This window comes from Rousettus aegyptiacus, unplaced genomic scaffold (genome assembly GCF_014176215.1).
Source record: "Rousettus aegyptiacus isolate mRouAeg1 unplaced genomic scaffold, mRouAeg1.p scaffold_m13_p_1, whole genome shotgun sequence".
Taxonomy (NCBI): Eukaryota; Metazoa; Chordata; class Mammalia; order Chiroptera; family Pteropodidae; genus Rousettus; species Rousettus aegyptiacus.
The window spans coordinates 90,927,329-90,952,015 of NW_023416284.1; the positions used below are offsets into that span (position 1 = coordinate 90,927,329).

A 24,687-nucleotide genomic window follows, 5' to 3' on the forward strand; every position below is an offset into this window, starting at 1 on the left:
TCAGCAGCAATAATGGACACCAGAAATAGTGCAGTGGTGTTTTATTGTGCCCGAGAAAAATAACTGCTCACCTAAAATTTTACACTTCGTGACCATATGTTTCGAGAATGAGGAAAACATTTTTAGATGAACAAAAATCCAGATCATTTTCCACCAGTAGATTTTAATGAAGAAAATTCTAAAGAATGTACTTCAGGCAGAAGAAAGTAGCTCCAGATAGAAAGTCTGGGATGAAATGAGAAATGAAGAACAAAGAGGAGTAAATATGTGGGCTGTTCCAAAATATATTAACTAATAAAACAATACTAAGATTATCCTGTGGAGCTTAAAAGTAATACATAATTAAGTACCCCAAAACAATAATATAAATTTGAGAGTAGAGTGTTAAATCTGTCTAAGATCCATGTGTTATCCAAGAGTTGGGTAAAGATACTGATTCTATTTAGACTTTATGTATGTGTTATTTCTAGAGTGATCACAAAATTATAGAAACAGTGAAGAACTCCCAAACTTGCAGAAGCACAAAACAAACAAACAAAACCCAGGAATGACAAATATTTACATGATTCAGCTGTAGTATTTCCTGTCCACATTCTATATCTTTGTGGACCACTCGCTTAATACTAGAAGTTACCATTTAAAACATCAACTTTAGCCAATCTAAATACCAATTATAAGAGAAAAGCTTACACAGATAACATTTACTTAATTGTTTCAGTTTTTTGTTTTTGTCCAATGGTCTGTACTTTTATAAAATAATAGGGGGAAAAATGGCATAGATGATAGAGGCTTTGTCCATCCCTCTTGCAACCAAAGTTGTTACAGAAACACAGATCTAGATGAACAGAAGCACTACAGAAATCACCCTGCAACAGTAGAAGGTAGGAGGGGGTAAAGATGCAAGGCTACCGGACCTGGGAGGCTGAGTGGGACAGAGTCTACAGCAGCTGCAGCGGGCTGCTGCAGATGCCTCTTAAAGGGGGCGTGTCCATGACCAGACTTTCATAGTGACCGACTTCTTTGCTCTGAGCACCAGCTCCCAGTTGGCTGCTAGTGGGGCACCAGGAGCTTACAGGGGTCCACTGAGTTGTCAGAGAGAGGGCCAGAAGCTAGGATCTCTCTCCAAGGCAGAAGTGCTGGCCGATATTCGTTGTTCTTCTGTTGAGTCCTTCCCCCTTCCAGTGTGCAGACGCAGAGGTGCCATAGCTGAGACATCATCAAACTAGGTAACAGAGATTGCTCTGACCAGAGGATTCTCTGAAACTCCACCTCCTACAACTCATGGCCCCACCCAAGCCTTATCAAGTTGTGTCCTTGGTGAGTCCAGTGCTCCTTGCTGAGTCAACTCCAAGACTCACACTGGTGGCAGCTGACCTCAGTTTCTGGCACGGCCTTTTAAAGCAACTATAAGCGCAGTATGTGGATTGCTCACTGAATTTTAACAGGTGGCCCCACAGCTCAACTTGTCCTGCAGCTGAACCCCTCTCAGAACTGTGCCACTGGAAGCCTACTACACAAAGCCACACTAATAAGACCAAGAGGTATAGGAGCTTTGCTTAGTACATAGACACAAACACAGAATGGCAGCCAAAATGGGAAGACAAAGAAGCAGAAACCATATGAGAGAACAGAACACATATCCAGGAGTAATGGAGTCAAGAAATCTAACAGATGCAGAGTTCAAAATACTGGTTATAAAGATGTTCAATGAACTTAGTAGAAGAACTTAGTGAGAACTTTAACAAGGAAATAAAAAACATAAAAATAGAAATGGAAATTAGAACACATTATCTGAGATGAAGAGTATATTAGATGGAATAGAGTGGACAAAGAAGAGAATTGGCTCTTTGCTGCACCTACAGTGAGGATGAAGACCATTCTCAACAATCAGGCTGTTGACATTCCAGAAAATGTGGGTATCACTCTGAAGTTTCTGTGAAGGGTTCCAGGGGCCCCCTGTAGAGGGACTTCAATCACATCGATGCAGAACTCAGTCTCCTTGGAAAGAAAAAGAAGAGGCTCCACATTGACAAATGGTGGGGAAATAGAAACTAACTACTGTTTACCCTATCTGTATCATGTACAGAACATAGTCGACAGTGTTGCACTGGGCTTCCATTGCAAGATGAAGTCTGTGTATACTCACTTTCCCATCAACGTTGTTATTCAGGAGAATGGTTCTCTTGTGGAAATTCAAAATTTCTAGGGTGAAAAATACATTCGCAGGATTCAGATGAGGTCAGATGTTGTTTGTTCAGTATCTCAAGCCCAGAAAGATGAGTTAATTCTTGAAGGAAATGACATTAGACTTGTATCAAATTCAGCTGCTTTGATTAAACATGCCACAACAATGAAAAACAAGGATATTAGAATATATTTGGATGGTATCTCTGTTTCTTAAAAAGGAACAGTTCAGCAGGCTGATGAACAAGGTCAAAGTTGTTCAGCTACAGAAGCACCAAGATGTTGTATGATTCCTTGGACTTATCTGTGGTATTTTAAAGATGCAATAAAAGTTGTGTGTTGAAAAAAAAAAAAGACGAAGAAGAACAGGATCAAAGCACCAATATAGAAGATGGGGAAGCCAAGAACACTCAATCAGAATGGCAAGAAAAAAAAGCCAAGACTATAGTAATAATTTAAGGAGCCTATGGGACTCTGGTGAAAGAAATAGACATACAAACTCAGGAAACTAAGAGAGTCCCCAAGAAAGAGGAACCCAAAGAGACCCACACCAATACACATTATAATTAAAATGCCAAAGGTTAAATACAAGAGAGAATCTTAAAAGCAGCAAGAGAAAATCAGTTAGTTACCTACAAGGGAGCACCCATAAGACTGGCAGTTGATTTTTTAAAAGAAACCATGCAGGACAGAAGGGTTTGGCACAGAATATTTGATGTGGTGAAAACCTAGAGTCTACAAACAAGAATACTTTATCCAGCACAGCTATTGTTTAAAGTTGAAGGACAGATAAAGAGCTTCCCAGACAATAATAAGCTAAAGGAATTCATCAACACCAAGCCAGTATTATAGAAAATGTTGGAGGGACTTATTTACGAAGAAAAAATATGTCTCAAAAACAGGTGTAAAGAATGGTAATAACTACATTCCCATCAAAGAGTACCTCAAATGGAAAAAAATAAAGAGCTCCATCCAAAAGATAGAGTGATTGAATGAATAAGAAAACAAGATCCCTACATATGCTGCCTACAAGAGACTCACTTCAGGTTAAAAGACACACACAGACTAAAAAGAAAGGGATGAAAAAAGCTATTGCCTTGATAGGTCTAGAGAGTATTACATTGAATGAAATAAGTCAGATAGAGAAAGACAAATATCACATGATTTCATATATATGTGAAATCCAAAGAACTAAATAAATAACAACAATGAAAACAGACACGAACTCATAGATACAGAGAATATTTTGAGGGCTACTAGATGAGAAGAGTGTTAAGGGGACAGCAAAAAGGAGCAAAGAGATTAAGAAGTACAAATGGATCGTTACAAAATAGACATGGAAATATAAAGTGTGACATAAGGAAAATAGTTAACAATGTTGTCAAAAATATGTAAAGGGAAGAGGAGGTACTAGATTTAGTGAGATGGTCACTTTGTCAGTTATATAGATCTCTAATCACTATACTGTGCAACAATAATATATTATTGTATGCCAACTATAATTGAAAAACTCGTTTAATTGTACAATTTAAATACAAGCAAGTAATTTTCCATTATATTTCAACAAAGCTGAAAAAAATTTTAAATGATAAATAAACATGTATCTTACCAGTTCAACACTATTATAATTTACAATTTGCCCTTTGGAGAATAAAATGATAAAGATTTAAGTTAGAAAAATATAAAAGGTTATCAAAATATTTATAATTGTGAATATCCATTTCAATACAAAAAAATGAAGTTAAAAACTCATTACCCTTTTAAACATTTTTGGAGGAATAAGATAATTTTTCTTTCATGGTTCAATCCACTTCCTCAAATAATTGGACTTGTTGAACAATTATAAATCAGTTCAAGAATAGGTTTTTTTTTCTCTTTATTTGCAAGCAATGCTTAAAGAATTTTAGCAAACAACCTAGGTACATTAATTTCCTTCCTTTATGTAAATGAGAAACTAGGTCTGTATTTCAGAATCCAGGGAAAATTAATTAATGTAATAAGTAGAAACCTGAAGTTGCTGCTCTGATTTTATGGAACTGTGAATTTCATAGATGACAGGCAGGGCCTTTATCTCTGTAACTGACTCTTCTATTGCCACAACTGTAATACCTTCGTTTACAGAGGAATAACCGTGGTGCCTGGGAAATCTGATTGTCTTTGAAAAAGAATGTTGTCTTGTTTCTTCTTCCATGCACCCTTCCCTTTGCTCTTGGCTACTGAGGAGCATTAGTAAATCAGGTTTCAGAATTTGGCAATAGAAAATAAAAGAAACAAGCAGAGATACTGTGCCTGAAACTCCAGAAATCATGTGAGCATTTAGTCCACCAATGTATTGAAGAAGTTGTGGGGGACAGGAGAGGCGAAAGAGCTCAAAAAAGTTCTATGGAAGGATATTGGAAAATAAATCTTATATACACTATGGAATGAAAGAGAGTGGGGTTAAATAAGAAAGTAGCATAAATATCATGAATTAAATATGTTTTGTTCTTAATTTGAGAGGGGCAAGCTAAATATTGAAATTATTTTTAAAACTACTACTGGCTGAAATTCACAGTTCTATAAAATCAGAGCAGCAACTTCAGGTTTCTACTTATTACATTAATTAATTTTCCCTGGATTCTGAAATACAGACCTAGTTTCTCATTTACATAAAGGAAGGGAATTAATGTACCTAGGTTGTTTGCTAAAATTCTTTAAGCATCATTTGCAAACAAAGAGAAAAATAACCTATTCTTGAATTGATTTATAATTGTTCAACAAGTCCAATTATTTGAGGAAGTAGATTGAACCATGAAAAAAATTATCTTATTCCTCCAAAAATGTAATGTAATATCTGAAAGGGTTTTCTCTCCAGCTATTAGCCATACTTACCTCTAAAAAAGCAGATTAGAAGTTGCAGGATGGGGCACTTATGTTAGAAATCAGACATTATTGAGGTATTTAAGTTATTGAAATAAGCATGTATTATTTTTATGATTGAACCACCATTAACAAAAGAATATATATAAAGAAGTAGGGAAGCTATATTAATAAATACAATAAAACTAAAGATAACAGAATTACTGACTGTACCTTATTTTTAGCTCTGAAATTTCTGGGACCAAGTAAAATAGGAAAATATATGAATCATGAATTTTTACCATATCGAAGAAAACATATTAGTTCTTGAACAGATATTTTTTATCCTCCAAGTTTAAAATTTCATGGGTTTATATTATAGTCACAGTGAACAACATACAAATTTGAAGAGCCACATACCTGTTTTCTAGAAGTGACAAACATTAAAAATAGTCATATCTTTTATTAACTCTTGGCAAAAGATCAGTATATGAAACAAAAATATAACTCAGCGAAGATGTTTGACAGAGTGCTCTATTGATCCAAGCCTGAGATAAAGAGATAATTTTCTTCTATAATAATGAAATTTGTTAAATATATTAAATTAATGTAAACAATGTGTTGCTGTGTGTTGTTACAAAATTATGTGATACAAATCAAAATGATTCAATAAAATATATAATTTTGAAACAACTATTATTGGGTTTCATGTCTAAGATTATTAACAAGTGAATTAAAGTCCTAATTGATACAGTATATGAATGTTAATTACATTTTTTAACTACTATCATCATGTTTTAGAAATACAATCTGCAACAGTGGCCTACATGATTGGACCTGGGTTATTTCTCTGTCTTCATCTCTTCTTCCCAAAGAAGATTCTGTTCTAGCCGCATGTTGTTGGAGCACCCAGTCATGCTCTTGCCCTAGCATTTTTGGACAGATTGGTTCTTCTGTTTCCTCTGCTCTTTCTAGCATGCCTGCTATGTGCCCCGCCTCCTCTTTCTGCTTTTATTCAAATATCAACTTCTCAATGATGCCTACCCAGGCCATTCTGCAGCCCCACTCTTTCCTCCCACCCCAAGGCTTTACAATGGTCACATTTTAATGCCTTTATTATTTAATTTTTTTATTATTTCACCCATTCCTTGTCCCCCTACCCTTTGGCAATGATCAGCTTGTTCTCCATATCTATGAGTCTGTTTCTCTTTTGTTTTATTGTTTCTCTTCTGTTTTATTTTTCATTTTTTTTTTAGATTTCACATATAAGTGAAATTATATGATATTTGTCTTTCTCTCTGACTTATTTCATTTAGCATAATACCCTCTAGGTTCATCTAACTTGTTGCAAATGGTAAGATGTTATTCTTTTTTATTGCTGAGTAATATTCCATTGTATATATTACCATATCTTCTTTATCTATTCATCTGCTGATGGACACCCACCTAGATTGCTTCTATGTCTTGGCTATTGTAAGTAATGTTTTAGTGAACATAACGGTGCATATATCTTTTTTAATTTGTGTTTTTTTTTCTTTACATAAATACCAAAAAGTGGAATTGCTGGGTAGGGTGGCAGTTCTATTTTTAATTTTTGTGGATTCTCCATACTGTTTTCCATAGTGTCGCATCAATTTACAATACCATTGACAGTGTACGAGTGTTTCTGTTTCTCCACGTTTTTGCCAGCATTTGTTATTCATTGATTTATAAATTAAATTTTACAACATTAATTATTCCAATCCATGAGCATGGTATATCATTTCATTTATTTGTATCCTCGTGAATTTCTGTCTTCAATGTCTTATATTGATAGGAATAGCATGCATATTTTGGGCTTTTAGGCATGCATTGAAAACTGGTATTCAATGAATAAGGGTAACACCAAAGGATCAATACTCATATCAGTTGTGTCGGTGATATTTCTTTCTTTCCAAGTGAAACACTTTGGAGAAAAAGGAGAGAGGAAGGGGGAGAGGAAGAGATTCGCTGGAAATCCTCATCAGTTCTCAGATAGCTGTTTTTTTTTTTTTTTTCTATAACCAATGGGTATAAAGAATGAAACAGCATCACTTCTCTCCAGCAGATATCCTTGGCCAGAAGGTCTTATTTAAAATCTTGTGTAGAAGTCAGGAAAGATAGGATGACTGAGTTGGATGTTGATAAGAAGGATTGAAAATTTCCTTTAGCAGAATAAATTAGGTTGTATTTAGGAGTTAGTGAGGAAGACCTATTTGCAGAGTAAAGCTAAACGTGGAGTGGGGATTGGAGGAGCTGGGCATTTAGAATGACAGAAAAATGATGCCTGATTTTTCAAACCTATGTAAATCCCTGGCTATGATTAAAAAGCACAAGTAAAAAGCTCTGAATGCTGGTAGCTCCTTGTTATCACTGTCATAAAAGAGATGGAGACTGAAAGAGATCTATTAGTCCAACTCTGGTTGTCATGGGTTTATGTACAAATAAATGCAAGGGAAATAAAATAATAAATTATCAATTATTTTCTAACAGACTCTGAGTTATGTACTTTCAGATACTTTCTTTCATTTAATTATCATCATAGCCTTGTAATAGGTATACTGTATCACAGTATATTTTCAGTTAAATGCTGCACTTTGAAAATGCTGATCACTTAGTAATACTCAATAAAGATTGATTACTGGATTTGATAAAGAGAGCAAATATGTTTAACACTTGTAACACTTTATAGTGAAATAGAGCACACATATAGAAAAACACAGCAAGCATTAATGTACAACTTAATGGGTTATTATAATGCCAATATTCATAGAACCACCACCCAGATCAGGAAACAGAACATTGGGCCAACATCCCTATAAACCCATAGTGTACCTCTTCCACTGAGATAACTCACTATCCAGACAACTATAGCCATTGCTTCCTTGCTTCAACCTGATGATTATCTCTAAACATGCTTAGTAGAATTATATAAATTGAATCATACAGTAAGTTCTCTTTTGTGCCTTTTTGTGACTTAATTGTTTTTAACTGAGTAGCCAGGAAAAGATGGTCTTGCCAATTAATGCTGCTGGATAAGTTGGATATCTTTATTGAGAAAAATAATGAAATTTGGCACATATCTCACACAATGCACAAATTAATTCCAGTAAAATTGTATTTCTATATGTAAAAAGCAATGCAATAAAGGCTTTAGGAGAAGGAGGATCATTTTATAACTATATAAATGTCTAACCAATGTATTGTATACTTGAAATTAATAAAATAAAATAATAATAATAAAAAGTTAGGCTTAGTGTCACCCATATGGTGACAATAAGATACTTTTTGCTGATAACATACTTGAATGGTCTGATCTACTTAGAAAAAGTAAAATGTAGTCCCCCCCACCTCTCACTACAGACTTTAGTTATTGGTAATTTGAAGTATGAATTAGAATATTATATAACTATTTTGCTGATTTTCTTGCTAGTCTCAAATATTTTTACTAAGGGATGCTATCCAAGCACTCAGGTGGAAATTTATTGATTTTTAAAAATTATACTCCAAATATCTTCTGGATGATTTTTATGCATGTTCTAAGTATAAAATAAAATTTTAACCCCTCTATTCTTTAAAAAAAAAAAGGCTTTAGGAGATAATATTAGAAAATAACTTTATGACCTTTAAGAAAAAAAATATTTTTAAAATAGAATCCAAAGTTTACTAGTCGTAAAGACAAAGATTAACCAGTAGTCACAATTATAACATTTAAATAAGAAAGGTAAGAATTGTTGAGCATGACTAGTGAGTGTCATGGGATGTCCTAGGAAAACTGATAAAAACCTTCAATGAGCATATCATGCTGATGCTGGAAGACTCTCACGAGCTGAGATCCACTATCTGAGAATAGGGGAGGGGTAGGGGGCGGAGAAGAATGACAGAGGAGCACATCCTCAAATGCATTGAGAATCACCGAAGGGAAAGGAGCAGTTAAATCTGAGAAACAAAATGAACTTCAAGAAGGTGATAAACTAACTGAAATTTGCAAATTTGAAGAGGGGGAGGGAAGAGTGGTATGGCAAAGATGACCTCCTTAACCATCATTTCCAAAGTCAGAAAAGGAAATTCTTTTTTAATATCCATCTTAATTTCTCTTGATGCAATGATATCAATTATAGTAAATTTTACCTGATCGTCTATGAATGTCAAGCATTATGCTAAGTGCTCTGTGAAATATAGAAGCATGGAATACAACTGATGAGATTCAAAGAGAAAACACTCATTGAACACTTCCTATGTTCAAAAGAGTATGCCAGAGATTAGAAATACCAAAATAAAGATCTCAGGAAGATCAATAACTACCAGGAAAGCAAGAAACACACATAGAACACACATGAGTCAGAGACTTTGTGTTCTTTGTCTACCATTGTCTCCTCAGCTCCTAGAGAAATGCCTGTTTCACAGTATGTAATCATTAATAGTCAAATTAATAAATAATATATTGAGGATAAATATAGGCATTATAAATTACAGTGAAAATACAAATGGGTATAATTTAAAAATAACCAGATTTTAAAATAGTATAAATAGTGCACATTCATATAGATTAGAGTATACATAGGAAAATTGAAAATGTAGTTTATTTGCAGAAGTGAGACTTAAAGCAGAGACATAGGAAGATATGATTCAGAGGAAAAGAAACAATCTCGAACCTCATGACCAAGAGTAGTACCAGGTGGGGGTGAATTAATATAAAGAGAAGCTCTGACTGACCAAAGTGAATATTCAGATTAAAGAATAGTATGGGATAAGAGCAGCTATGAAGAGAGGGACTGATATAAAGGGCCTTGGAGGCTGAGCAAGGCAAATACTTCTTTACGAAGGTGAGGAACTGAAATGTACAAACGCAGACTTTAGTGTCTGCCAGTGCTGGTTTCTTGTTAAATCTTACTCCACCTACCCATCTATGAATGATAAAAATTTAAGTCTCAGCCCTAGTTCTTAAAAGAGGGGCAAGGCGAGGGCAAGGACTTTGAGAAGCACCACAGGAAAACAACTTGCTTCCCCTATCCTGAGCCTGGTCATATAACAAAGAAGGAAAGAGAAACAAATCTTAAGAACTCTAAGCAATGCAGAATTCTGGTCAGCTTCTTCAATACAATACAAGAATACCATAAACAAAACAAAACAGGTCTTGTAATGGTGGAGCCTAGGAAGATGGCAGACTAGATAAAAGCAGGGTTCATCTCCTCCCAGGACTGCATTGAAATTACAACCAAATTATAAAATAATCAATGTGGAGAATCACCTGATGTCCAGCTGATCATAACACCTACACCTGATAATATAAAGGAGGCACATCGAAGATGCAGGCAACCAATGCTGTGAGCCTCACTTCATCAGTAGGGGTAGGCAGATCGCTGGTGCCATCACGAACTTGGGCAGATATCAAGGACTTGTGGGCCAGCCTGAGACAGCAACTCATCTTGCTGTGACCTGGGTCTGATGTGGGAACTCACAACAGTTACCAAATTTGCAGCAAGACTGAGGCAGTATTGATCTGACTGCCGCTGTCTCTCTGAGACCCTGCCCCACCCAACCTGCAGACTGCCTAGGGCATTGTTATTGGCTTGCTGCCAAGCTCAGCTCCAAGTAATTCAGGACCAAGTGTTCACAGCCAGGTGGCCATCGTTGTGAGTGGCCTTTCTAATGGCAGCAAAAGTGGCCAGCCCTGTAAACTACATTTCAATTCCCAGTGGCCAACCCGTGCTATGAGCTGTGTTTCAACGGAAAACATAGCAGTGTGAAAGACATCCCCAGATTTCTCCCCTTGAAACAACAATAAGCTGACCATCTAAAGCTCAACAAAAAACACCCAAACTGCACACCAGTACATTTGAGCATGGGATCTGCAGGTAAGAGCTACCACAGGCACTTTAAGGCATTATATAAAGCAGGGATCCAAGAGGCTTAGACGCCACCTACTGGAAAGCAAAGGAAAAGCTCCTTCTTTGCAACAAACTACAGACAGACCTTTATATAATAAACCTTCTTTCTGGAAAACAGCATAATACACTTCCATTATTGCCCAGGTGGAGAAATAGTCCATTAAACACCATGAACAACCAAGATGACAAAGCATCTAAGAAAGAAAGACAAAAATCTCCAGAAAATAAACTTACAGACATAGAAAAATGCGACTTAAATAACAAATACTTCAGGTTGGTACTTCTGAAAAAACTCAATGAGATCTAAAACAAATCATATCAACAATTTCAGAAATTGAAAAAACAACTAGATGAGTAGAACAATGAGACTGAAACTCTCAAGAAGAACAGAATAGATATTCTGGAGATGAAGAACACACTGCAAGAGTTGAAAATGAAATAGCAAGCCTGAGAAATAGAATCAGCTAAATAGAGAAAACGATCAGTGATATCAAAGACAGAAATCTAGAAATCAATAAGAAGGAAGAAGAAAGAAAATGAAGAATGAAAAATAATGAGAGAGAAATACAAAGAACTAGCTGATACTATCAGGAGAGGAAATGTAAGAATAATAGACGTTATTGAAGATGAGGAAAAGGAGCAGGATCTAGAAAGTATTTTCAGATAAACAGTGGATAAGAATTTCCCAAATCTAAGGAATGAGCTGGAGCTTAGAATTCAAGAAGTCAACAGAATATCCAATTATCTCAACCCAAAAAGGCCTTCACCAAGACACATCATATTAAAACTATCAAAAATCAATGACAAAGATCGAATTCTTAAGGTAGCCAGGGAGAAGATAATGATAGCATATAAAGGTAAACCCATTAGATTATCATCAGACTTCTCAGCAGAGACCTTAGAAGCCAGAAAGGAATGGAATCAAATATTTAAACTATTAAGTTAAAGGAACTATGAGCCTAGAATAATGTATCTAGCTAAGCTCGCCTTTAGATATATAAAAAAAAGTAAGACCTTTTCAGACATACAAAAATTGAGGGAATTCTCCACTATGAGGCCTGCACTACGGGAAATACTGAAAGAGGTCAACGCACCTAAAATGAAATAACTGCAACAATGCATAATTAGGAATAAGTGACTATCAGGCAAAAAGAAACTGAGGAGTACAACCCTTAGTAAAAACAAGGCATTATAGCTTAAATAATAAGAAATGAATTGTTATAACAAGATAGTAATGAACATTCAGTATACATAGGAACAAATAGAGACAACAATGACTAAAATGGGGAGGATTCAAAGATCCAGATTCACAAAGGGGAATGGAGACAAGGCATGCACAGAAGAAAATGCACGACTGTATATATATATATATATATATATATATATATATATATATATATATAACTATCCTTTTCATATTCATAATGGTAACCACACACCAAAATTCAGAACTGAAGTATATAACATAAAACAAGACGAACCAGAGGCGAGATCCACAAAAGTCAACCAAAATAAAAAATAAAAAAAAGACCCAGAAACACATGGACAAGGAAGCAATGGAAACATCAAGCTAACAGGAAGTAAAAGATTAAATGGCTATAAGAAGATCTCATATTCCAATAATTACCCTAAATGTAAATGGACTGAACTCACCAATAAAAAGGCACAGAGTTGCAGAATGGATCAAAAAACAAAACCCAACCATATGCTGCCTCCAGGAGACACATCTCAGTTCCAAAGTCAAATATAGACTCAAAGTGAAAGGGTGGAAAATGATATTTCAAGAAAATGGCATTCAAAAAAAAAAGTGAGAGCAGTGGTACTAATATCAGACAAACTAGACTTCAAAATAAAAAAGGTAAAGAAAGATACCGAGGGACACTTCATAATGATAAAGGGAATCATGCACCAAGAAGAAATAACACTTATTAATATCTATACTCCCAATCAGAGGACCTAAAATATGTAAAGCAACTACTAGTAGAACTAAAGGGAGAAACAGACCAAAACACTATCATAGTAGGAGACCTACATACCCCACTGCTGGATATGGACAGATCATCCGAACAGAAAATCAATAAGGAAATAACATCCTTATATGCCACATTAGTCCAACTGGACATAATTGACCTATACAGAGTCTTGCATCTCAAAACAGCTGCTTATACATTCTTCTCTAGTGCACATGAAACATTCTCAGGAATCAACCACATACTGGGACATAATAGCCTCAACGAATATATGAGAGTTGAAATCATACCAACCATATTCTCTGATCATAATGTTTTGAAACTAGAGATCAACACAAAAAAAATAAGGAAAAACCACAAATACATGGAGATTAAATAACATGCTACTGAAGAATAACTGAGTCAGAGAAGAACTAAAAAGAGAGATCAAGAGATACATAGAAATGAATGATAATGATAGTACAATGTATCAAAATTTGACACATGGCAAAAGCGGTCATAAGAGGAAAGTTCATATCATTACAGGCCTACTTCCAAAAACAAGAATGAGCCCAAATAAATAAGCTGACACTTCATCTTAAAAACTAGAAAAGGAAGAACAAGTGAAGCCTACAGTCAACAAAAAGAAAGAAATAATCAAATTTGAGCAGAAATAAATGAAACTGAAAACAAACAAACAAAAAACAATAGTAAAATAAATGCAACAAAGAGTCAGTTCTTTGAGAAGGTCAATAAAATTGACAAACCCCTGGCTAGACTCACTAAAGAAAAAAGAAAAAGGACACAAATAAACAAAACAAGGATGAAAGGGGAAATTATGATGGATAGCGCAGAAATACAAAGGATCATATTCATTCCCAACTCATTTTTTGAGGTCACTATTACTCTGATATCGAAACCTGGTAAAAATAACACACACGCACACACACACACACACACACACACAAGTACAGTCTAATATCTTTCATGAACACAGATGCAAAAATCCTAAATAAGATACTAATGAACCGAATACAGCAACACATTAAAAAGATTATACACCACGATCAAGTGGGCTTCATCCCAGGGGCACAGGGATGTTTCAATGTGATATATCACATAAACAAATTAAAAATAAGAATCATACGATCATATCAATAGATGCAGAAAAAGCCTTCGACAAAATACAGCATCCATTTATGATCAAAACACTTCACAAAATCAGTATAGAAGGAAAATACCTTAACATAATAAAGACCATCTATGACAAACCCTCATTATACTTAATGGTGAAAAACCAAAAATCTTCCCTCTAAGATCAGAAACAAGTCAAGGCTGTCCACTATAGCCACTGTTATTCAATATATCATTGGGGGTTCTAGTGAGTGCAATCAGATAAGAGAAAGATATAAAAGGCATCCAAATGGGAAACAAAGAAGTCAAACTGTCACTATTTGCGGATGACATGATTCTCTATATAGAAAATGCTAAAGACTCCACAAGAACACTACTAGAAATAATGAGCAAATACAGTAAAGTTTCCGGTTACAAAATCAACATTCAAAAATTCATAGTGTTCCTATATTCTAACAACGAAGTGTCAGAAAAAGAAGTGGAAAAAAGAATTCCTTTCATAACTGCAACAAAAAGAATAAAATACCTCGGAATAAATTTAATGAAACATTTGAAAGACCTATATAATGAAAACTACAAGACTCTATTAAAGGAAATCGAAGCAGAAACAAAGAAATGGAAAGATATTCCATGTTCTTGGGTTGGAAGAATCAACATAGTTAAAATGACCATATTACCAAAAGCATTATACAGATTTAATGTAATGTCCATCAAAACCCCATTGGCATTTTTTAAAGAAATAGAACAAAAAATCATCAGATTTGTATGGAATCACAAAAAACACCGAATTGTCAAAGCCATCTTGAGAATAAAGAACGAGGCTGGAGGCATCACTCTGCTCAAATTCAAATTATACTACAAAGCAACAGTAATCAAAATGGTATGATATTGGCGGCAAAACAGACACACAGACCAGTAGAACAGAATCAAGAGTCCAGACGTAAACCTGTATTTATATGGGCAAATAATTTTTGACAAAAAAGCCTAAAATATACAGTAGAGAAAGAAAAGTTTCTTCAATAAATGGTGCTGGTAAAACTGGAAAGCCACCTGCAAAAGAATGAAACTAGACTGTTGTCTATCATCACATACCAAAAGTAACTCAAAATGGATTAAGGACCTGAATAGAATACCTGGAACAATAAAATTCATGGAAGAAAGCATAGGAACTAAACTCAAAGACCTTGGACTTAAAGAGGATTTTATGAATTTGACCTCAAAGGCAAGGAACACAAAAGCAAAAATAAATTAATGGGACTACATCAAACTAAAAAGCTTCTGCTCAACAAAAGAAATTGTCAACAAGGTAACGAGAAAATATATTTGCAAGCAATGTCTACGATAAGGGCCTAATATCCAAAATACACAAAGAACTCATATGACTCAATAACAACAAAAAAACCAAACGATCCAATCAAAAAATGGGCAGAGGATCTGACCAGACACTTCTCCCAGAGGACATACAAATGGCCAACAAACATATGAAAAGATGCTCAACATCACTAGCTATTAGAGAAATACAAATCAAAACCACAATTAGATACCATCTCACACCTGTTAGAATAGCTATAATCAACAGGACTAATAATAACAAATGCTGGAGAGGTTGCGAAGAAAAAGAACCCTCATACATTGTTGGTGGGACTGCAAATTGTTACGGCCACTATGGAAAACAGTATGGAGTTTCTTCAAAAAACTAAGAATTGATCTACCATATGATCCAGCAATCCCTCTACTGGATATTTACCCCAAAGACTTAAAAACTCATATCTGAAGATATTTGCACACCAATGTTCATAGCAGCATTATTCACAGTGGGCAGGACATGGAAGCAACTGAAGTGTTCTACGATAGATAATTGGCTAAAGAAGCTGTGGTACATATATACAATGGAATATTACTCAGCCATAAGAAGAGATAAAATACTGCCATTTGCAACGACATGGATGGAGCTCGAGAGAATCATGTTCAGTGAAATAAGCCAGACAGAAAAAGTTGAAAATCACATGATATCACTTATATGTAGGAGATAAACCTAAAAGCAACAAAGGAACAGGACAAACAAACAGAGACTCATGGACATGGACGATAGACTAGTGGTTACCAGAGGATATGGGGTGGGGTAGAAGCGGGGAGGTAGATGTGGTAAAGGAGGTCAAATATAGGGGGGTAAGGAGAGGGTGGGTACAGGGGATCAAATATGTGAAAAAGTGGACTTTGGATGGTAAACACACAATAGAATATATAGATGTTAAATTATAATGTACATCTGAAAATTATATAATTGTATTAACCAATGTTATCCCAATAAACTAATTAAAAAATAAAAATAAAACCCAAATTAAACATTAAAAAGAAAAAAACAGAAATGTACAAATGCAAAGCAGCAAAATCAGCTGTTGGTAAGCCTGGCATGACCTAAGTATAAGAAGAGCGTCAAGACTAGGGCAGTGACAGTGAGACTAGAGAGCTGTATTACTCACTGCCCTGTGTCTTCACAAACTTGAGCTATTGGATAAGCAGGGAAAGAAAATATAGGTCTTGATAGAACCCTTTTTTTCTTTCAGGAGTAGCTTCCAAAGATTCAGAATCCCAGATCGTTTCTCTATCCTGGGTCCTTGACTCTTTCTTTTAGGATGGAGCAGGTCAATTTTCTGGACAAAGTCACTTTATGAATGTTTCTATTACTTAGCAGTTTCCTTCCTATACAACCAATGGGTTAAGTAACGTCACGAGTCTCCACCAAATAATGTTACTGCAATAATCCTAGCATTAGTCTAGTTTCAAGATCCTATGAGAAAGTGGAGTAGGGGCGGGTTGTGAATTACACAGTGAGAGGAAAGTCTAGTATCTGGAGTTTGTGTGAGGAAATGGGATATGACTATATGAGTTCCTCAACCCCCCCCCCCCCTTGAGTTTTCAAGCCTGTTTAGACGAGTATAGAATACTATGTTAAGATACATGTTTCTTTTCAGGCGTTGTTGGAAAGCACCTGGCCAGGATTAAATGAAAAGGAAATTGCTATGATGTTAGCCTCTCATGCTGGCAGAAAATTAATCTCTGTGGAGAGGAGAATGTTAAGAGGAGAGAGGGGAGAAAGAAAAAGGGAGAAGGAATGGGGCAGAGAAAGACATTGAGGGCCATCTCTCTACCTGCTGGTTATCATGAGAAAGTAGAGGGACAATGATGAAGAATGAAATCAAAATCGATAACTCTAGGCCCTGATTAGACCTTTTTCGGTTATCTCATTTAATCTTTATAACAGCTCTGCAAATAATATTTTATGCCATTTTGGAAGTGATAGTAGAAATGTGAGGATTATATCCTGACTTCAAAAAGAAAAAAAAATATTCTCTTTGGGGAATATAAATTTAGTGAAAATGTATTAGTGCTACAACTATGCAAAGCGTTCTTCAAGTTACAAGGAGGAATAGGATTTGTAAGTCTTATTTCCTCTGAGTTCAGAGTCTACATAATCTTGCTATAATAAACTGCAAAAAGAGCTTTAATAAATTTGTTTGTAACATATATTGATAGCATGGTAGAGCCACTAATTTTCAAAAATGGGAAAAATTGTTAAAATGTTTTACAATTCTATAAGAACCTTAAAAATTAAAGATTGGAGTTCTTTGTGTATGTGAGAAAGTTAAGATTCATAAAAAGAGGAAAAGGAATATAATTCAGGTTGATTAAGGGAGCAGAGGGGTAAAAAAAAAAAAACCCGATAATACAATGACAGGTAGAGAAAACAAAGAATGAAAAAGATGCAGGCAGGGAGAAAGGTTTAGCTGATATGAGAGAAAGCCTTTCTTAAGAAATGGAAACAGATATAAGGAGGGGAACTGATGCAGGACAGGGCAAATTCCCCGAGTAACGCTTCAATAAGAGAGGAAGTGTTCTTGACTGAGTGCAGCCAAGAATTCAAGTGCACTCCAGAGTTAGAGTCAAAAAGAAAGTTTATTAGAGAAAAGTTAACACTCCGTAGACAGAGCATGGTCTCCTCTCAGAGACAAAGAATGAGAGAGCCTGAGAGAGACTCAGAGGGACAGAGAGAGAGGGACAGAGACAATAAGAGAGACTGAGAAAAAGACACTGAGAGGAACCCCAAGTGTTCAGGGAATTCAGTTTACATATCGTGCTTAGTTTCTATGAATTACAGTTTAAAAACTTTGTTTACCCATTTTCCTTTGATGGTGTGGGTATACAATGTGAAAGGATAAGAGTATGTAGTGAGAAAGGCCTGCTGGCAATTCCCAGCCTTAGATCTATAGTTTCCGGGATGGTTTTAGACATAGAGAAGGAATGATTGTATTTATTTTGTGTAGGGTGGGACTTAAAAACTGTTTTCCTATTTTCCCTTCACGGTATGGTTAAACGGTTTATTAGCAATCCCAGCAGAAATCTTCCTTTGTTCTGTGGGTTTCCTTGTGGTCTGGCCGAAGGGCTGATCAGTACATTGCAATCTCTGAATATAGCTTGATTTAACATTTAGTTTTCTTGCCTCCTTCCTACATTAGAATCACCTCCATCAAAGCAAAAGAATTATATATCTGTAGATGAAAATGAACCAAAAATTCACTTTGGTAATCCCAGTGTAGTTACGAGTCTAGGAAGTGACAGAATGGATTTGCTGAGCACTAATTCTCTCAAAATTGTGCTAGGAAATATATCATTCAATGAAGAGGAGAAAGAGTCCTTTTAGAAAGCATGCATCTTCTTTCTTTTTCAGAGATAGCACTTACAGGCTAAGCCCTCAAACCTAGAATCTGCCTCATCAGTTAATTCAGGTTCAGATTAATTCCTTTCTGAGAAGACATTCCAGATTTTTGCATTGAGGCATTTTAAAAATAAAAAGCATTCCTGGAAATCCCCGTCCCTTCATCCCCCTTTCTCTTCAACCAATAGAAATAGAAAGTGAAGCAGCATCATTCATCTCTAGCAGAAGTATCTACTAAGATAGTTTGATTTGATCTCAGGTCTTGAGGGGAAGGTGGAAAAGGGGCAGGATGACCAATAAGTAGTGAGAGGAACAGCTATTTTAATGGAAAGAAATTAATTGCCATGCGAAGACCAGAAACAAAACAAAACCCGGAATTTGCACAAACAAAAACAAAAATCACACACATTCTATAGTTGTGAAGCAGAATGGAAAGTGAGGATTTAAGTATTTAGTGTTAGGTGGGGGAGGGGAGGGTACCTGATATTTGTCATGCACCTGTGGGAAGTCCCTGCTTATTTTTTCACTCGTATAAAACTGAAAGCAACAAGGGAACAAAACAAACTAATGAAGAAAAACTCATAGACACAGACAATGCTATAGTGGTTACCAGAGGCAAAGAGGGGTGAAGGAAGTTAGAAAAGGGTAAAGGGGGTCAAATACATGGTGACGGAAGGAGATTTGACTTTGGGTGGTGAATACACAATGCACCATACACATAATGTATTCTAGAATTGTATGCTTGAAACTTAGGTAATTTTATTAACCAATATCACTCCAATAAAAATAATATAAATAAATAATTTAGAAAGAAAGAAGGAAAGAGGAAAGAAAGAAGGAAGGAAAGAAGGAAGGAAGGAAAGAAAGAAAGAAAGAAAGAAAGAAAGAAAGAAAGAAAGAAAGAAAGAAAGAAAGAAAGAAATGGTTATGATGCCAATCTCTCACTGCTAGTGATGATGCATAAGTACCTGTGGTGAATGAGATGGTAATTGTGGAAAAGCCTGTGATCCTACCTACTGATTCTCACAGGACAATTTGAGGAAGTCATATAACATAGAAATTATTTTGCTCTAGTGAAGAAGTACTTCTAATATTTCTAGATGTATTATCTTTCAATTAATAATCATGACAGACTTGCATTTTTGTTAACTGCTGAATCTTTAGCGCCTGGAGTAGTTCTTAGCATTCAGTAAATATCTGATCAATTAATTAATAAGTGAATAGAATACCAAGAATTAGTGAGTTTAAGAGATATAAAATTATAATTATTAAGATTCAAACCCAGTTCTGCCTAAGTCCAAAATCCAGAAATTAAAATATAAGTTTATCTGAGCTCAGAAGAGCATCTGGAATTAAAACTGAGTGAACTTTCTTTCTATAGATTTCACACCCTCAACTTAATATTTCCTTTTCCAATATCCCTCCAATACAAAGCAATATTTCATTTAATCAGAATTACTCTGGAGCTCAGTTAGTTAATAGATAGTATATGGTGGAAAAAGCACTGTGTTCACTGTCATGAGATCTGAATTCTGACACCTGATCTATACTTTTGGTCCAATGAAACTCTTTTGAGTTTCTATTTCTTCATTAGCAAAATTAAGAGACTGAATAACATGATTTCCCATGTTAACATCTAACTGGTTCCTGGGATATGATAATATAAATAAACACTTAATTTTTTATTCCACTGTCATTAATTATTTCAGCAACTGAAAATAATTACAGGAAGGAGAAGGGAATGGCCTGAAAACTGACTTCGATAAAAAAAATAAGGATAACATTTTTAATTATCCAAAGAAAAATACTTCTTTAATATGACCAAATAATATAAACTAATAAAAGTATTAGTCCTTTTTGAATTCTTTTTCAAGCATTTCTTAACAAGTAAAACAAGGATATTATTTGTTGAAACTATTGAGGTGCTCGTTGTCATTCAGGAGTTAGCCGGAATGACTGTTAGCACTCTTTGCTACCTAACATAGAATCACGGAATGGGACCTTTATTTTTTGGGTGTAAAGTAATATGTTTTTCAAATATATAGCTTTACAAAAAAGACTAAAGGAAGTTCCTCAAGTGAAGCAAGATCTGGAGATGGTAATTTGAAACTGCACAAACAAATATCACTGTTAAAGGTAATTATGTAATTATTACCTATAAAAGTTTTTTTCAATCCTTCTCTTAACCGATTTGAAAATAAATGCAAAAAATAAACATATAATATTCTATGGGTTTATAATAGTTATATACAGAAATATATTTGGCAATAACAACACAAAGAAAATGGGTGGGAGCAAAGCTATACCAGGCTAAGGAAATAATGACAGATGTTAAAGTAATCATTACAGAAATGCACTGTGTTTGCAACATAAATAGATGTAATACACATAACAAAAATACAATATAATAGGGGGGAAGGGAGTAGAGCTTTGTAGGAAGAACAGTTCTACATATTACTAAAATTAAGCTAGCATAATATTAAAATAATTATTTTAAGTTAATATGTATACTGTAAACACTAGATTGATCACTGATAAATATATTATATATATGCCATTATTTAATTGAAATGCTACATTAAAAAATATTTACTCAATGTAAAAGTATAGTAAAGGTGCAATAGAGGAACCGAAAAGATATGAGACATAGAAAATGAAAAATAAAATGGCATATTTAAACCCAACTGTACGTTGTTTATAGGAGACACTTTATATTCAAGACACAAATAGATTAAAAGCAAAAAAAAAAAAAAAGAAAAAAGCATATCATGTAAGCAGCAATCACAGGAAAGCTAGGATGACTATACTAATAGGAAAAATAGACTTTAAAATGAAAAATCTTACAGCAGTTAAAAAGGAACATTTTATAATGATGAAAACATTGTTCTATCAGGAAGATATAACAATTACAAACATATATGCAGCTAATAACAGAATACCAAAATACGTGAAGTAAAAACTTGACAAAAATTAAGAGAAAAATACACAATTCAAAAATAATAGTTAGAGACTTCAGTACTTTACTTTCAATAATGGAGAGAACAACTAGACAGAAGATTAACAAAGGAATAGAAACTTAGATAACACTATAAACCAACCAGACCTAACCAACATCTGTAGAACATTCCACCCAACAACAAAATATACATTCTTTTCAAGTGCACATGAAACGTTCTCCAGGGTAAACCATGTGGTAGGTGATAAAACAAACTTCAACATGTTTAAAAGGATAGAAATATTACACAATATATTTTCTGACCCCAATAGAATAAAATTAAAAATCAAACAGGGAGAATGAAATAAATATGTAGAAATTAAACGACACATTTCTAAATAACCGATGGGTCAAGTAAGAAATCAAAGGGAAATCAGAAAATACTTTGGATGAATGAAAATGAAGACACAATATATTGAACTTATGGGATACAATAAAAACAGTGCTTAGAGGAAATTTTATAGCTGTAAATGTCTACATTAAGAAAGAAGTAAGATTTTGAAGATCGATAATTTAACTTTGCACCTTAAGACACTGAGAGGGGTGATGTCAGTAAGATGGAGGGTTAAGAAGTACCAATGTTTGTCTCCCCACAAAAACAATAAATAAACAACTACAGACCAACCAAAATAGTTCAGAGAAAATTCTGGAATACAACAAAGAATCTGCGGAGCTCAAAAATCAAGGATGATTATATAGAAAACTATAGGAAGAATTTTACCTATGTCACCCCATTACCTAGTCCAGAGCAGCTTGGTGCCAGGAAGGATCTCTCAAGAGAAAGTATACTCCACAGGGAAGATAGGAGCAGGAGAACCCCACTAAACCTCATCAGTGTGGATGTTTGCAGCCTTTGCTACAAAGGTCTCCCACAGCCTTCGCCAACAGTGATCCCAGCTGACAAAGCCACCTGGAATTCCTCTCCCCCATTTTCTCTCCAGGGCTGAAGCTGTCACTGAAGGGAGACCTGTTTTCAGGGACCCCAATTACTGCTGTGCCCCACTGTCTGCTATCAGCATACCATGGCACCTCACCATATATAAGACCAGAGTTTTCACTGCTCTGCACCCCACTCAAGCCCCAGATCATGACTTTGTCCCATTATCAGAGAAGCCTCCACTGCCCTGAGCACGACCCCTGTCCTAGGTGGCCTCTCTGAGCCATCATTACTGGCAGTACTATTGTTGCTGCCCTAAGCCCCCACTCCAAGTGTCCCGACACATAGTTTTAACAGAGCATGTTTTTTCTGTCTTGTGAATCCCTCCAAGGCCAGAGTTAGATCTTTGATCCACTATCCCCAGGCTGTGGTACTGCTCCCTGCCCCCTGGGGCCACACCACTGCTATACCTTGTCATCCAAGTACTCATGCTGCTTCTGTATAACACCCTTGTCTGCTCTGGAGCTGTCAGAATCACTGCAGAGAGCCCCTGAGACCCAGATCCCAATTTCATAGAACACATACACACATCCACACCTTAGAAATCAGTGCCACTGCCTCAAAAAACTCATATGTGCCCCAGGACACTCTTTATTTAGCTCTTTATATAGCTGACCCCCAAATCCTAGCTCAGTTACAGAAGACTACAGCAGATACCAAGAAGGATACTAAACTAGAACTTCTACGTATGGGCAAAAAGGAAGTCAGAAAGACCCAAGAAGCCTTTGCCTCTGTGGATACCAATAGCCCTACCCGATACTGCCACCCACAGAACCTCTGAAATTTTGGTCACAGAAAACCACCACAGAATGGCTGACATTGAACTAAGCTGGCAGACTTGCACAGGGACTTTCCACTGTACTTTCCAAGGAACCAAGATGCTGCATCCCACTCAACTGGCACCATCACAGCCATCTTCACATGAAAGTCTTTTCCCACTGAAGCAAGCTTAAAATGGCAGAAGAGCTGACTGTGCCCTCAAATGTTGAGACATCAATGCAAAGCCATCAGAGACATAAAAAATTAAGGAAACATGACACCAGAAAAGAAATGCAATAACTTTCCAGTAATTGCTTCCAAAGAAATGGAGATCTGCAAGTTATCTGAAAATGATTTCAAAATAATTATTTTAAGAAAGCTCAGTAAGAGTCAAAAGCACACAGACAATTCAATGAGCTCAAGTAAACCATACATGAAGAAAATAAAAATTTCAACGAAGAGGTAGAAATTAAAAAGAAGAAAAAGCATTAAACAGAAATTCTGGAGCTGAGGAACACAATGAATAAAATTTAAAAAAATGCAATGGAGAGCTTTAATATTAGGCTCAACCAAGCAGAAGAAAGAATCATTTAAAATTAAGACATACCTTTTGATATTATACGATCAGAGGAGAATAAAGAAATTAAGATGAATACGAATAAAGAAAGCCTACATGAATTATGGAGTACCATCAGAAGAAACAACATGAACATTGTGAGAGTCTGAGAATAATGAGAGAGAGAGAGAAAGAGACAAAAAAAAAACTGATTTAAAAAAATAGTAGTTAAAAATATTACTAATTCGGGGAAAGATATAGCCATCTCGGTGCATGAAGCTTCAAATAGTTTTAATCTAAAGAGATATTCACTGAGACACATTATAATCAAGCTTTCAAAATTCAAAGATAAGGAAAAATTTTAAAACAGCAAGAGAAAAAGACTCATCACTCACAAAGGACTCCTGATAAGGCTATCAACAGATTCTCAGCAGAAACCTTGTAGGACAGGAGACAGTGGGAAGATATATTCAAGGTGGTAGAAAAAAATTGTCAACCAAGAATACTTTATCCAGCAACGATACCTTTCAAACAATGTAGTAGAAATACTTTCCTGGATAAATGAAAGGTGAAGGAACGTATCGCCACTAGATCTGCCCTACAAGAAATGCTAAAGGAGGTTCTTCAAGTTGAGATGGAAGAATACTAATTAGTAATATGAAAATCTATGAAAGTATAAAATTCACTAGTAAAGGAAATTATATAGTCA

At 35.3% G+C, this 24,687-nt stretch overlaps 1 pseudogene; it reads left to right on the top strand.

Annotated features, from left to right (window-relative positions):
- The first annotated feature begins 1,867 nt into the window (after nucleotides 1-1,867).
- LOC118612917 lies at nucleotides 1,868-23,444 on the top strand (annotated as a pseudogene).
- The last annotated feature ends 1,243 nt before the right edge of the window (nucleotides 23,445-24,687 follow it).